Here is a 15,660-nt window from a genome sequence, read left to right as displayed (position 1 = left end):
AATTATAATTTTTCACCACTTAAAGCATGAGAAACTTAACAATACTCAAAAAATATAAGCCTAGTGAACACTAAAAAGGCCTCTGATTTTGAAATGTTGCAATCATACTAAAGCTTCAAACATTAGCATACATAGGAAGGTTTACTAGTAGCAACATGCGAAACCTACTTGTAACAAATAACTTTTAAAATTGTAGACCTACAAGCAAGTGCTAAATGATGTATTGATTCAAGTGAGCTGAGAGAAAAAGCATAATAATTTGATTATTAGTACTAACAAACAAGACCAATATCACTATCTAAACCATGATATAATATACATAAGAGGATTCATCACTAGCAACATGATACATGTATGTGTAGCCAAACTTTTAATATTGTAGACATCAAGCAAGTACTAAATGATGTATTTATTCCATCAAGAAAAAAAAAGCATAATAATTTGATGATTTGTATTGACTAAGAGGAACAATATCACCATCTAAAGCAGGATATGCATAGCTTATGATAGATAGAATCTGAGATGGACTAGACCTATTAGACAAACTATCAACAACTATACTTATCCTCACAACTATATATTGAGATGCTCATGCCTTGAGATGAATATGGGGCATCCCACTCATGATAAACATGCAACCTCCAATTTTGATTTGTAATTATTGAAAGCTAGGACCAATTTAGAATTTCAATCACATTGATATGCATGGTATATCTTCTCCATGATGTCATCAAAATATCTCTATTAATTTCTTTGATGCTTTTTTATGCTTCTTTAGTAATTTTTTATTCTACCAACATAATGAGATTGTGACTAATAACCAACACTTATAAGATATCAAAATGCTTTAGGACTGATGTAAACACATGTATATTCCACAAAAATACCAAGCATAATCTCTTCAAGTATTTTGCCATTTCTAGCAAGCTTACATAATCAACAACAAACATGTATAAAATAGCATACATGGAAAATACATGAAAGATTTTAGCCAAAAAGAAGCTTGATCAATTTTTGAGAATTGCAACATTTAAAAACTCACTTGGTAGTTCCTCTCTATTCCCTAGAAACCTGCTCTTTTTCAACTAGAGTTGCTAGAGATGTAGTGGGATCCATGTGTAAAGCCTCAAGGGTTCATCCACCTGTAAGCTTGCAATAGTAGTTTACACAATTTTACAAAGTTCATATTCAATGTAAGAAATTGTGTCATGCAATGCAACCTCTACATCATGTCCATGAGACTTCCAAAAGCAACAAAATCTCTTATGAATGACTACTTCCATAAGCTCAGACATTAGAAAAAGGTTTGGTATTATTGCTAACTTGCAAGAAGAACAACATTTTGACAATTGGGTCATGAGCCTAAGCCGAACGTACCTTAAAACCATCCAAACTCCTACCTTAGGGGGCCAGGTGAGCCAACAAAAGCACTTGTAGTAATAGAAAGAGTGAGGCCAAATTATGATTATTGCATGTCTTAAAGGTCCAATGCTTCGACTCTTTAGTTGAGTCAACTTGGGAAGGAGGTGATGGTGGTAAAGTGATCATTGTGGTAAAGTGTGGCTTCTCTATAGTGCAGTCAAATTCAGTGATATATTCAATCTTTGTGCTTGATTCTCTTGTTCTTGATGACTTGTGAGAGCCCTCAAAATCTTGACTCATTTCAAGAGAACCTTGTTGACTATGTCTCATTGATCTTGGAGACTGGGGATAAGATCTAGACCTTCCACCATTGTGCAATACCCAAGAATATCAAGATCCAACCACATGAACCCATTCCACAAGAAAAGCATCCTAGAAACAATGCAAAAGCAATCAAATAAGCACCTCCTTGATCTTGAGTAAGCTTCATATGTTGGACTTCCTCTTGGCTCCCTACATCAATAACCACCTTGAATTAGTGAAAAGAAACTCTATTCCAATGTGAATATCCCAAGTGTCATGTTTCAATGTAGCCACCCACTAACACAAAATACAAAATATTGCAAGATCTACCAGCAAACCTATATGGATCATGGTATGAAAATTTTGCCTCCCATCTAAGAATATAGCTTCTTTTTCTCTCTCTCTTTCTTGTTGAGAAGCTTTGTGCCTCTCCTTAAGGTTCAACTTTCTCTTTATATAGCAAAAGTTTCTTATGTGTATACTTGGCAACATGTAAGAACAAATGTTCTTTTGCAAGTTTTTGTTAGATACGAATCTTATTCTAGAAAACTTGGCCCAAATAGAGGACACAGATGCACACACACACGTGTGTGCTTTTAGTGAAACCATCATTTCCTTACAATTATGTAAAAATAGAAAACTTGCCAATATGAGAGATTCACTCAAAAATTGTAGTGTGCTATCTCATGAATGTACAATCAAAAAAGTCTTAATGACAGTTTTTTCTAGGAAAAATAAAAAACAATTATCAACACATCCTCAACATAAATCACTCACATGGCAATAATCTCATGCACACAAGCATTCAAACTTCCTTTAAAGAAGACACTACAAGGAATTGGGCAATTAGCGACGCCGATAAGCGATGACGGATATCGGCATCGCTATTGGCGTCGCATTTGCGACGCAAATAGTGACGCCAATAGCGACGCCGCAGGGAAAAAAACACGGCTGAAACCCGAGCGCCATTTTCATTTGTTTTGCTTCGACTTTTGAGAGCGAGAGCGAGGGAGAGAGCGAAGGCTTTGTGAGAGAAGAAGAGGAAGAAGTCTTGCTGCCGCCGCCGCCGCCGCTACCGTTGTTCGCGAAGGAGAGGAGGAGCCCTCATTGCAAAGAGAAGCCGCCCCACGCTCGCCATATCTCATTGGTGAGTCTCCCTCTCTCTTTCTTTTGCTTGTTGAAGGTTTGAATCATTCTCTTTTGCTTGTTTAGGAGAGGAAATGAAAGAGAAGAAGAGAGAGAGGGAGAGAGAGGGAGAGAAAGAGAGGGAGACGGAGAGGGAGAGAAAGAGAAAGGGAGGGAGAGTGCATTCTCTCTCTCTCTCTCTTTCCCTTTTGCTTGTTTAATGTTTAAATCACTTTCTTTTTTACTTGTTTAGGAGAGAAAACAAGAGAGTAAGAGAGAAAGAGAGGGAGAGGGAGAGGGAGAGGGAGAGGGAGAGGGAGAGGGAGAGAAAGAGAAAGAGAAAGAGAAAGAGAGGGAGAGGGAGAGGGAGAGGGAGAGGGAGGGGGAGGAAATGAGAGAGAGAGAGAAAGAGAAAGAGAGGGAGAAGGAGGGAGAGTGTATTCTCTCTCTCTCTCTCTCCCTTTTGCTTGTTTAATGTTTAAATCACTTTCTTTTTTGCTTGTTTAGGAGAGGAAACGAGAGAGTAAGAGAGAAAGAGAGGGAGAGGGAGAGGGAGAGGGAGAGGGAGAGAAAGAGAAAGAGAGGGAGAAGGAGGGAGAGTGCATTCTCTCTCTCTCTCTCCCTTTTGCTTGTTTAATGTTTAAATCACTTTATTTTTTGCTTGTTTAGGAGAGGAAATGAGACAGAAAGAGAGTGAGAGGGAGAGGGAGGGGAAGGAAATGAGAGAGGGATAGAAAGAGAAAGAGAGGGAGAGTGCATTGTATCTCTCCCTCTCCCTTTGCTTGGAGCATGTTTAAATCACTTTATTTTTTGCTTGTTTAGGAAATGAGAGAGAAAGAGAGATAGAGAGGGAGAGGGAGAAAAAGAGAAAGAGAGGGAGAGGGAGAGGGAGAGGGAGGGGAAGGAAATGAGAGAGGGAGAGAAAGAGAACGAGAGGGAGAGGGAGAGGGTGAGAGAGAGAGTGTGCATTCACTCTCTCACGACGGGTTTGGTTGTTTGTTGTTTGAATCACTTTCTTTTTTGCTTGTTTAGGAGAGAAAGAGAGGGAGAAGGAGAGAGAGTGCATTCTCTCTCTCCCTCTCCCTTTTGCTTGTTTAATGTTTAAATCACTTTATTTTTTGCTTGTTTAGGAGAGGAAATGAGAGAGAAAGAGAGCAAGAGGGAGAGGGAGGGGAAGGAAATGAGAGAGGGATAGAAAGAGAAAGAGAGGGAGAGTGCATTGTATCTCTCCCTCTCCCTTTTGCTTGGAGGATGTTTAAATCACTTTATTTTTTGCTTGTTTGGGAAATGAGAGAGAAAGAGAGATAGAGAGGGAGAGGGAGAGGGAGGGGAAGGAAATGAGAGAGGGAGAGAAAGAGAACGAGAGGGAGAGGGAGAGGGTGAGAGAAAGAGAGAAAGAGAGGGAGAGGGAGAGAGAGGGAGAGAAAGAGAAGGAGAGGGAGGGGAAGGAAATTTAAGATAATAGACTTATTGATAATGGTATGCAATGTGCTTTGCCATGGGCCACGTACATTGGTAACTCTTTAAGATGGCTTAAAAATGGTCAATTCCTTCATAATGTCCAAGTAGGGGATCTAATTGTGATAGCATAATTCATTGTTTTTGTATTAACTTTATAGGCATGCCAAATTAGAAATCATGCCAACTAGTCAGCGGAAGGACTAAAAGAAAATGATACCCTAGCTAATGGTCATTAAGGTACTTCATCAAAATGAACCCAAAAGTATTGTTATAGAATAAGAAACCCTTAAATTGAGTATAGGATAATTTCTCTCAGGTCTTATGACTATGAGTAGAATTGATTGAAATAAATTTTATTACTATAATTATTAAATTTCATAGATGGTGCGCATTAATTTTAAAATGGATTACTTATACTCAAAGCCGAGATATAACAAATAATTATCTACCGGGACAAACAAATCCTTGAGCATGATACAAGGCCGAGATATAACATCAGAAAATCTCTCAACTACTATATACAATGCAAGATTTATGGTCAACTTGCAACTTGACGTACATCTCCATAAAGCTATCCATTTAAGCCTCGTTTGTTGTAATGTAGATAAGATGGAAAATGAAAAAGGTCTTATTGTTCAAGACCGCGAGACGTATCTTAATCAGCGTGTCCCATGTCCTTGCTCTCAATGCAAGTTGTCAATTAGACGAAAACACCGATTGTCTATAGAACACGTACGACGATTTGGCGAGTTTCAATCTGAGATCATTGATCAGGCGATTGCGGATTTTCAGCAAACGGTAATTTGAAGTTAATATTAATCATGCATTGTACTCTCAAGCTAATTGAAAACCATACACAATAAGATTGGGTCTTGTTGGCAAATTTTCTATCCAGGGGGGTGATGTCTCGACCCAAGGGGGAGTGCACCCTTTGCGGCCAATTAGAAGAGTTCGTGGACGTGCGATGGATGGATTGCAAGAGCCAATCGACCACTCGCAAGGCCCATCTATACTATCAATGCCAGAGGAGACAGACAATCTTTCCAACCTGCCTACAATCTTGGAGCCTGAGATGGAGGCAATGATCGATGCATTGATTCCCATGGATGTTGAGACATCTGACCCGCTTAGAGAGGAAGCATCCATACCATTATATGATGGGTGCCGAGTATCTCGGTTGAAGACATTGCTTGCACTCTTAAGTGTGCAAGCAAAATACGGTTGGAACAATACGAGTGTGACTGAGTTATTCAGGTACCTTGCACACAGGCTTCATTGATTTTTTTATTGACAGTATTATTGCAAACATTTGTGTTTTTTCAAGGTGTTTTATGATTTTTTTCAGGTTATTGAAATATCATATATTGCCACCTGCAAATACCATGCTTGAGTCTCGTGATGATGCACGACATGTTTTACGGAAGCTTGGCATGGACTACAATAATATATATGCATGTATCAACGACTGCATATTGTTTCGAGATGAATACGAGACTATGGAGACATGTCCAAAGTGTGGTGCTCACAGGTATCGACAGGACTTGCAAGGGCAAACCATCCCTCAAAAAGTTCTCATACACTTTCCGCTCATCCCCCGCATAAACCACATGTTTCGCACGTCTGCCATGGCAAGCTTGACAACGTGGCATGTGCAGAATAGGTCCACGGATGGAGTTCAATGAATATCAGCGGATTAGTGCGCATGGAGCCACATTGACTCTACCTTCCCAGGCTTTGTGCGAGAGCCAAGGAATCTTCGGTTAGGTCTCGCCATGGATGGTGTGAGCCCATTCGGTCTGCGCTCGACTTCTTACAGTGTGTGACCTATAGTGCTTGTCAACTACAACATCCCTCCATGGCTTTCTACGAAGAAAGGACATCTCATCCTTAGCTTGCTCGTCCTGGGCCGCTACAAAGTAAAAAATATGGACGTGTATCTTCATCCATTAGTCGATGAGCTTAAGATTTTGTGGGAGGAGGGGGTCACGGTGCAAGATATGAGCAGGCGCAATAGTCGACGGTCAGCCAACATTCAAGCCATTCTCATGTGGACGATGCATGACTTTCCGGGATTGGGAGAGTGCTCAGGTGAGCAGACCTTTGTTCTCACTGGTAATATCTATATTTTATTTCATTCAATCAAGTATTCACTAGGTCGTGGATCGCCTTACAGGTCTAGTTACCTCAGGTTATCATGCATGTCCATTGTGTGGGCCACAGCTAGACTCCCGAAGGTCACGAACCATGAAGAAGATGGTATATCAAGGACATGCCGCTTTCTTGCCGGAGGATCATGAACTCAGGGAAGGTTTTCTTGGACGACCTCCAGTACGCATGAACGCTGCAAGCTGGTATGAGCTGAAAATGGTAAACCCGGAATCACATCCAAATGGAATGCGACGGTTCTCAATTTTCTACGAGTTGCCATATTGGACCCACTTACAAGTCAACCACTTGTTGGATCCCATGCATATTTTCAAAAATGTGGGCAGCTTGCTATGGGACCACATCACAGGAAAGAGAGACACTATAGGGTCACGAATGGATTTAAAGGAGGTAGGTAAGATGGAGGCGCTTTGGCCGCAGTCGAGTGCTGAAGGGGGAGTGCAGCTTCCTCGCGCTCCCTGGATTTTGTCTACCAAAGAAGAGCGCATTGTGAAGCAAGTAATCAAGTCTACCCGCACTCCGACGGGTATGATGCGTTCTCTCAGGTCCGCATTTTCTAAAGATGACCAAATGTCTGGGCTAAAATCCCATGATTGGCATAAGATATGTCAGGTTTGTGAACAGAATGGATTTTAATTAGCGTGGACATTTTGAAATTTGAAAAGTGACCATATTTCATAATGCTTTCTCATTTGTGGCAGTTTGTCCTACCGATCGTGATCGGGGGATGCCTTACTCCAGAAATTCACGAGGCCATTTACAAGTTGTCGAGTTTGGTGCAATGGATCTCACAGAAAGAGATTAAGACATCCTCTATTGAACCCGCAAGGCGGGGAGCAGTTGAGACGGTCTGTCTTTTTGAGAAATACCTGCCTACTAGCATGCTCACGATACAAGTTCACCTTCTTGTGCATCTTGTGGACGAAGTGGAGATTGCTGGACCTGTCCATACGCGATGGATGTTCTTCCTGGAGCGCTTCATGAAAACCCTGAAAGGCTTTGTATGACAACGAGCTCATCCAAAAGGTAGCATGGCAGAAGGTTGGTTGGTGTCAAAGGCATTAGTGCATATCTCACAATGGCTACCAACGGTGGAACCAGACAATGAAATGCTATGGATGCTGAAGGACGATGATAGGCTGACTAGAGATGTGGTGGTTGGAAATGGGGTAGAAAAAAGAATGGATGCCTCAATGGAAGAGAAGGTGAATCGCTTTTGTATGTTGCACCATGTCTCCATGGAGACGTGTCTCGCCAAGTACCAGATTGCAAGGCAAGATCGAGAGAAAGCGCGAGCTGAATTCCGACGCAGTACGCATCAACGACCGATTCGATATCTCGAAGGCATGGAGGAGATACCACGGTTTATGTCAACACGATGGTTGCATGGAGCCTTGACCGCAGCATCCAGCGAAGGGACAGAGGTCTCAATGGAGGAGTGGGAGTTCTCGAGGGGATGTAGTCCAAAGGTAATGAGGGGTTTAGAATGTGTCGTATCTAAATTTGCTTGCTATATCTAATTTGAGTGTTTCAATGTGCAGTACAAAATATATAGTGCAGCGTGGTCGCGCGGACGGCATTTTCGGGTGGAGCTTATTGACAAAATGCGCTCCACAATGGACTGTGGTGTCATGGCAAGGTTTGAGCAAGAGAGCCGGTGACGAGCAACGGATCCGAACACGGTTGTGGATGAGATGGAGTATTTTGGGAACTTGCAAAGTATTATTACGGTGGATTACTGTAGCTTCTCCATGATACTATTCGATGTGCAGTGATTCAAAGTGGTACTTGGAGGAGCTGGAGCAACAGTTCGATGATGTCCATTTGGATTTCTTGAAATAGATTCCGAAAAAAATGGACGGATTTACATGACACCTTTGTGTTGCCGGCCCATTGTGAACATGTACAAATAGTCATTTGCTTGCTAATTGTAATACGACATGGTTTATGTCACAATGGTTTGAACTCGCTTTGTAAGTGTTTGTGAACAGGTAATCTTCTATCCAAACCCCCGACAACCTCGATGGTGGTATGTTATACCTTCAACTCCTCGAGGTGTAAGAGTATATGATCAAAGCGATGTTCCAGGCATAGATGAAGAAAATATGCAAATAGAGGGATCGATATTACAAGGGGTGGAGGCCACTGCAAGCTTGGAGCCCACATCGGCTAACAATGATGGAAATACAGAAGTCGTAGAATTTTTTGAGAACGAGGCAAACTCATTCTTTTGTGGTGACATGTCTATCGACCTTCCAGTGTATGCAGAGTTGTGTCAGGAGATTAACATGGAACCATAGAAGGTAGATAAGATATGCATTTTAAGAGGGATTTTTCAAAAATGATTTATATTAATGTGCTTTGTATAGTTTAAAATGATTATTCTAACATCATTTTTGATCTGTGCAGGTATCGACATTTTCAGGATGAGTCGAGGGATGAGCGATGAGGAGTTTCACGACATGATGGCACGCATGTCTCCAGATCAGCTCGCGAGATTCAAAGAGATGGCAGATTAGGAGATGTCTCGTTCTTTGTCAGGGCGCTCTGCTAGATCAGCTTCAGCACGATCAGATGCTTCAGCTTCGAGCAGACGATCTCGACAGTCGCGACTTGGGCCAGAGGGAGGGACTGCAACTGCAGGAGGATCAGGGGGTGCTGCTGTGGAGACACGGACGTGGTGTCTCCGTCTCGTCGTTCAGCTGGAGCTGCGTCACCTCCAGGATTTGTCACACCTGTGGGGACGTCCACTCCAGTTACTCCGGATTTTGCGTAGCCGTCGGCAGATGGCACGCCTTTTGGTGGCACTCCTTTTGGTGGAACCCCTTTGAGTGGCACTCCGGGAGAGGGTACCCCCGTCGGTACACCGGATGTACAGGGGTCTCCTGGATATGCCTAGGAGCGTGGACGGAGATGGGAGAGGGCCCATCTTAGGTAGACTCCTAGGGGCTATGGATACCTAGTGGATAGTAGGTCAGGAGCCATCATCATGAATGATGAGGAGAGGAGGGTGATGGCTCGCATGAGGGAGTTGTGCCAACAACTTTTTCGGCACAACGTCCTGGATCATTGGAGGAACATACCGGAGGGGAGCAAGGACTACATAGTAGCATCCTTGCACGAGGAGTGCCCGGTGCCAGCCATAGTAGATAGATTCTCTATGGGCTGGATGATGGATTGCATGCGTGCATACATGTCACATAGACGATCCGATGCACGCAAGGCAATCAAGAGTGGGGGTCCAAAGCCCGAGTGGTTAGATGCAGATGATTGGCACTGACTGAGGGAGGAGGCTATGCATCATCTTGGGAGTGGCGGCCACAGGACATATTTGGAGGACTTTGTAAGTTTCTCTTTTGTTTTGCTTATTTGTTTTTTTGAGATATTCTTTGTACTGACAATAATGTTTCTAACAATTAGCATTTTGTTTTCTTTGCAGCACTCCATTACAAATCGCGATCCGCAAGGCCTTAAGACTCGATATGCAGAGAGGCACGGTCTCAGGGCATTGATCGACCGATTGTATAGACGCGGCGGCCCTGTAAGTCACTCATCTTTCTTGTCCATAGTTACCATGAGATATTTGAATGCATTATTGTATGATGGATTGATATGTTGTTTCTTTTTCTGCAAAATCCGTTTCATGCTCCTTTGTAGTGGGACGAGCTTTCGGGGGACGAGGATTTGTAGCTCGCCCTTGGATCCTTAGAGCTCACACACCTTTAGTTTTTAGTCGCCTGATCTATGTAGACATTTTCTATGTATTAGTGATATCGTTTCATGATTGTATCAATCGCATTTTTTGCGATCATGTATTTATTTCATGTATCACTTTTATGATTTCAGTATACTTGCACTTGTGGATCGCCTCAAGAACATATTCAAGCATTCGAAGTTGTAGTAAGGCACTGTAGAAATGCTCACTGTATCGTGGAATGGATTCATGATCTCTTTGTTGCAGAAGATCCCACTGTTTGATTACTTTTTCATGGAATTGAGGTGGAAGAAAATTTCGCAAAGTTTTCTTTTGAAAGGCGTCCTTAGTAGTAGGACAATCAATACTCTTGCGAACAAAAATCCACCATTACGATGCTCTCTTTGTCTACTAGATGATTAGTCACTACAACAGAAACGAGGCATAGACGCACAATGTCGGGCGCGTCTATCAGAGCGTCTATAAGTGCGTGTAAACGTGCGTGTAAATAGATGCAAATTTTGCGTCTATATATCCGCGCAAATAGACGCTAATATAGACGCGCCAGCAGATGCACAATTATTTAACCACCTAAAATTAGCCTTTCGTTTGCAAACGCTTTGTATGCAGCAGTGCAGAAACTATTTTGTATGGCTCTCATACAGCACACAGTGCTATATCCGCCACAAAAAAAAAATTTCTCTGTTACCGTCGCTATTTGCATCGCAAATTTACTGCTCGCGTCGCTATGAGCATCGCAAATTCTCTGCAACCGTCGCTATGTGTGTCGCTATATGCGTCGCATTTGTGATGCATATAGCGACGCACATAGCGACGCAAATAGCGACGATTCTATGGCGTTGTCAATTACGACACTTTTTGCGATGACAAGAGCAAATTTTGTTGTTTGTATTTTCATCGCTTTAAACGTCGCTATAAGGTCTATATCTTGTAGTGAGACAAATGTGATGTATATAAACACACAACATCCAAAACCTTATGCAATGGAAGAAAAACAAATAAGAAAATTGATAAATGATTGATCTTACTCTCACCATGGTAGCATCACCTTTAACAACCTCTTTTTCTACTTTTTCTCTTCTTTTTTTGCCTTTCTCTCCATATATAGGAGCCAATTGAACTTTTTGACTCCATAATGTTTGGCAAACAACTGTCTCTATTTCTTCATCTTCACTGTCCTCAATTCTACTTTCCTCTTCATCTTCATCCTCTTCAAACCCATCACTTTTAGAGAGTGCATAGTCTTTTTGACTCTTGCCATCATATGCAAAGCCCACCTATGCATATGTACCTATACCTAGTTGGATAGTGTGTGAAACCCGTTGCCTACAAAAAGTATAATCCCTCTCTTAATTGAAGCATTCATCCTTACCAAGAAAAACATGTTATACTTAATAAAATAAAGCAAACATGTAAATGGAGGCATCTCACCTATCTCATACAAAAGGTGATACATCCATTGCCTCCAATTCGTGTTCAACATCCTCCAAACCTTGTTCATATTTGATTGAACAAAAAAACATACAACATAAATATAAACACGTGTAGACCAAAACTTGACCTTATCAAATTTCAAAAACATAAATGTACTTGCAATAAAGGACGTGACTATATCATTGTTATTATTAAGATATAAGAGATTATAGACATCCATGCCATTTGTGTTTAATCAAATCTCAATAACGTTCAAGATTCACAAGTTCCTCTAGTTATTCCTCCTCTATTTTTTCTCTTGGGGCACGATATCTCCCATCATTCTCAAAAATGAAATCAAAGATAGCTCTACCATAAAATCTTTCACATAGCAAAAAAAGTAGCTATATGTACAATAAACATATTCAAACCTATTGATAAGATTTTTTTGTTTACCATTCCATGGAATCCTGTAAGAAAAAGACAAAATGTTCAAAGTTTGCACCTCATCATTTTTGAGTCTCTCAAAATACAAACAACAATGCAACATCATACTTTCTACCAAACTCTACTGTCCATTGAAATGATAGGAACTTTAGTCACACTTAAGAGGTTGACAAATAGGCTGATGGGACCTGAAATGGGCCAGCACTGGCTATGGCACTAGCCAAACCTCATGCTCATGACACACAAACACCCTCACGGCCTCGCGGACCAGGAGCGTCAATCTAATGCTGAAGGACAAACTGCCCTAAAGCTTAATTTATGCGTTTATAGTTTATAGTCCAACGTTTCCCTTAAACTCCTCAAAGGGAGATCCCAAAGTACTTAGGCATAAAGCCTCGTCACACACATATAGGAGGCACTCCATGACTAATAGTCGAAGCCTCACTGCAGCTCTCCTACATCGCAGGGATTGGCCCTTTGATGCGTTACTAAACATATAACACAAACGAGCACAAACTCCTCTCTCTTATATTTCTCGTATTTCCAGGAGGTATACCATGCTTCCTCACTTCACAGTCCCTTAGGAAACCGACCCTCTACCCTACGGCAAGGGATAACCTCATACTCTCAATCGTGGGTCAAAGTCCTAAGAAGACAATTGCAATGCAGTCCAAGAGATTTTCCTTCGATAGCATGAACCATGCATAGTGCATAATGTGAATGGTTTAGTGCACAAACAATAGAAAATCAGCATTGTGTATCGTGCGAAACCAATCTTTTCATGATTTCCATGCTAACGTTTATGTATTGAAACGAGGAGAGACACCGAGCCTTACGCTCATGCTGCCTTTTCCTTTATTTTAAAACACGTCCATTAGCCATGATGCAACACATAAATCAAATTTAAGATTGTACTTTAACGCTCAAACTCCCCTCTCACCCTACCGTTTAATGTTTTGCAATCGTTGATAGGTGTAAGAGTCGTTTTATTTGTATTTCTTTGTAGAGAAAGCAATAAATACGGACAAAACATAGAAATGAGGGTAAACCGAGGCTAACCTCGTGCTCTACCTTCATTATACATTGCACAAATACTTATGTGATTTTCTAGAATTTTCCTTTTATCGTTTCCTAATTTTCTCCCATTTAAAACCCATTTTTCATCATTTTTTAGTATTTTTCCTCTGCTATCTTCAATAAAAAATGACTAAAAATTGAGTTTGATTATGGGCTATGACCCTTAGGTTCTTTGACAGCAAAATTTGAGGTTTTATTGATGTTATATCTCATGTTTTCCCTTTATTTTGCAAAAAACCCCTATTTTGCCTCTTAAACGCGTGTTTTACGGGTTTTATACCATTAATTTCATAACACTTATGATTTTCTGATTTTTTAGCATAAACTGATCAAACTCATAGCAAACAACAACATAATGCATAATCAGCCCATGGGAACAATATTTCATCAACCAAATAGCATAAAAACTCATTTTTTCTTCATAAAAATTGAATTACCGCTTAGGCTTTGTGTCTCGGGATCTCGGTTTTGCTATGGGACTACGTGTCAACCCTCATTCAATGTTCAACATCACTCCGCATTGCCGTCTCCAGCCCCTCTTCATCCACAGAGCAATCTGATCCTTGCCGGGACGAGCATCCGCCATTCCTTCTTCTTCCTGCGTGCACCACCCCTTAGAGGAGAGAGAGGGAGGAGAGAGAAAGACTTATTTCCTCTCTCTCTCTACAGTCAGTCATTTCATGCACGAGAGGAGGCGATACGAGGCCGAGAATCAATGTGGTTTGTTGCTGCCTTCATTGCCATGGCTTCTTTGTAGCCACCATATCTCTTTTTTTTTGGGGGGGGTCAGTTTGCGTCACGCTGATCAGCGCGACGCCATGCCCCCCTACCTCATTAAAAAATTAAGAGGGGGGGTCCCAAAAGGCACCCCCTTTGGCCCCCCCTCCTTGGCCACCCCTTCGATTCTAGCCCTTTTCCCGGCCTTTCTCGCGTCCGATGTCCAAATCGCATTCCGAAAAATCCTGCGCATCCGCCTCGGCATTCTGGACTGGTCAACAGCTTCTTTGACTCGCATAGGCACATGAAAAAATTACTAAAAATCCGCAAGTGTCGCACGGGTGTCTTTAGAGCACTTGACGCTTAAAATCGTCCTAGGTCAAGCCGCCGCCTTCGACATTGAATATTTTTCCCTTAATATTCGTAATTTTTAGCTATTTTTAAGCACTTCTCGACAACAAAACTCCGCTCTCATTGGCGATCATGGGATAGGGTGACTCAGCCCGTCGAATCCCACAATAGATCTACATAAAACAACCAAAGGAAGCATCAAGCTGATACAAAATTATGCGAATGTTCAAACTGGACATGACTAGTACACTTGGAATTTTATGAACAAACATAAGGATTTACTTGATGGATTGTCTATTACTTGCAAATGTTCACGATGAAGACCATGTTCACGTCCCCTTCAAGGAGGATATATTTGTTGTTAAAGAGGATTCTAAATTCTCTCATATTTCCCAAAAGAGAATCAAATGCTAAGAGACATTGTGGGCTCATAATGAAATTATAGGTTGCCTTTGTAGCTAATTAGTTATTGATACTTGAATCTCATAGAAAACGGACCGATTAATCCAAATCATGTCAAAGTTAAACACATGTTGCCCACCTCACTACAAGGATATACACATATAGCGATGCTAAGTAGCGAAGTTTTTTTTCGGCGTCGATATTAGCATCGCTATCTGCGTCGCTATCAGCATTGCTATTTAGCGACACAAATAGCAACGTAAATAGCGATGACTTACTGCGGTAACATTTCGCGAAAACCTGAACGTTTCTTTCAAACGAGCGCGCGAAGGCGGAGAGAAAGAGAAAGGGAGGTGAGCAAGAGAGGGAGGTAAGCAAGGAAGCAAGCTGCGAGCCGCATGCGAGGAGAGGAGCATCGCCCGCACGAAGAGGTCGTGGAAGAAGTAGAGAGCACGACGATATGCCTTGTTTTGGTTTCTTTACAATCTTTGTTTTGCTTTGCAATGTAGGTTAGAAAGTGTTGGTTTCTCTTCGATCTTTGTGTAGCTTTGTGTTTCTTTGCAATGTAGGTTAGGAAGTGTTGAAAGAGAGAGAAATGGAAGCCAGTGTTTTCAAAATTTTTCTTGTGTTGGTTTTTATTCTTTGCAATGTAGATACGAAAATGTATGTGTATAAGCATAGTTTAGAGCCGACCTCAAAGATAGATAAGTTTAGAGCCAAAATCAAAGAGATAGGTACAAAAATTTTTAAAAAAAGACCTGAAATATATATAGTGGAGTGGTCCCAATATACAATATAGAATCGTTATTAAATTATCATTCCATTACATCACAGTCAAGATGTCTAACACTCACAACCAACTTGGTGGTGATCGTGAGGCTTGGCTCAATCAACATGTCCCCTGTCCATGCACGCAATGCAAATTGGCCATTCGTCGGAAACATCGTTTTTCCATAGAGCACGTGCAACGGTATGGAGAGTTTCGAGTTGACATAATCGACCAAGCAATCTTGAATTACGAGATTGCGGTAAGTTCTCTCTCATTACTATATGACATGTAATTGATTTAAGTATAACAGTTTGGGATTATCTTAGAAGTTAGCTCCTTAACGTCCTTTACA

The 15,660-nt window shown here is 41.4% G+C and overlaps 1 pseudogene; it reads right to left on the bottom strand.

Moving 5' to 3' along the window:
- Positions 1 to 1,401: 1,401 nt before the first annotated feature.
- Positions 1,402 to 14,828, bottom strand: LOC148015985 (uncharacterized; annotated as a pseudogene).
- Positions 14,829 to 15,660: the final 832 nt, after the last annotated feature.

The sequence above is a fragment of the Lygodium microphyllum genome, chromosome 23 (assembly GCF_053477565.2).
Source record: "Lygodium microphyllum isolate KBCC chromosome 23, Lygodium_microphyllum_v1.1.10, whole genome shotgun sequence".
NCBI lineage: Eukaryota > Viridiplantae > Streptophyta > Polypodiopsida > Schizaeales > Lygodiaceae > Lygodium > Lygodium microphyllum.
This window is presented reverse-complemented; position numbering and strand designations above follow the sequence as displayed.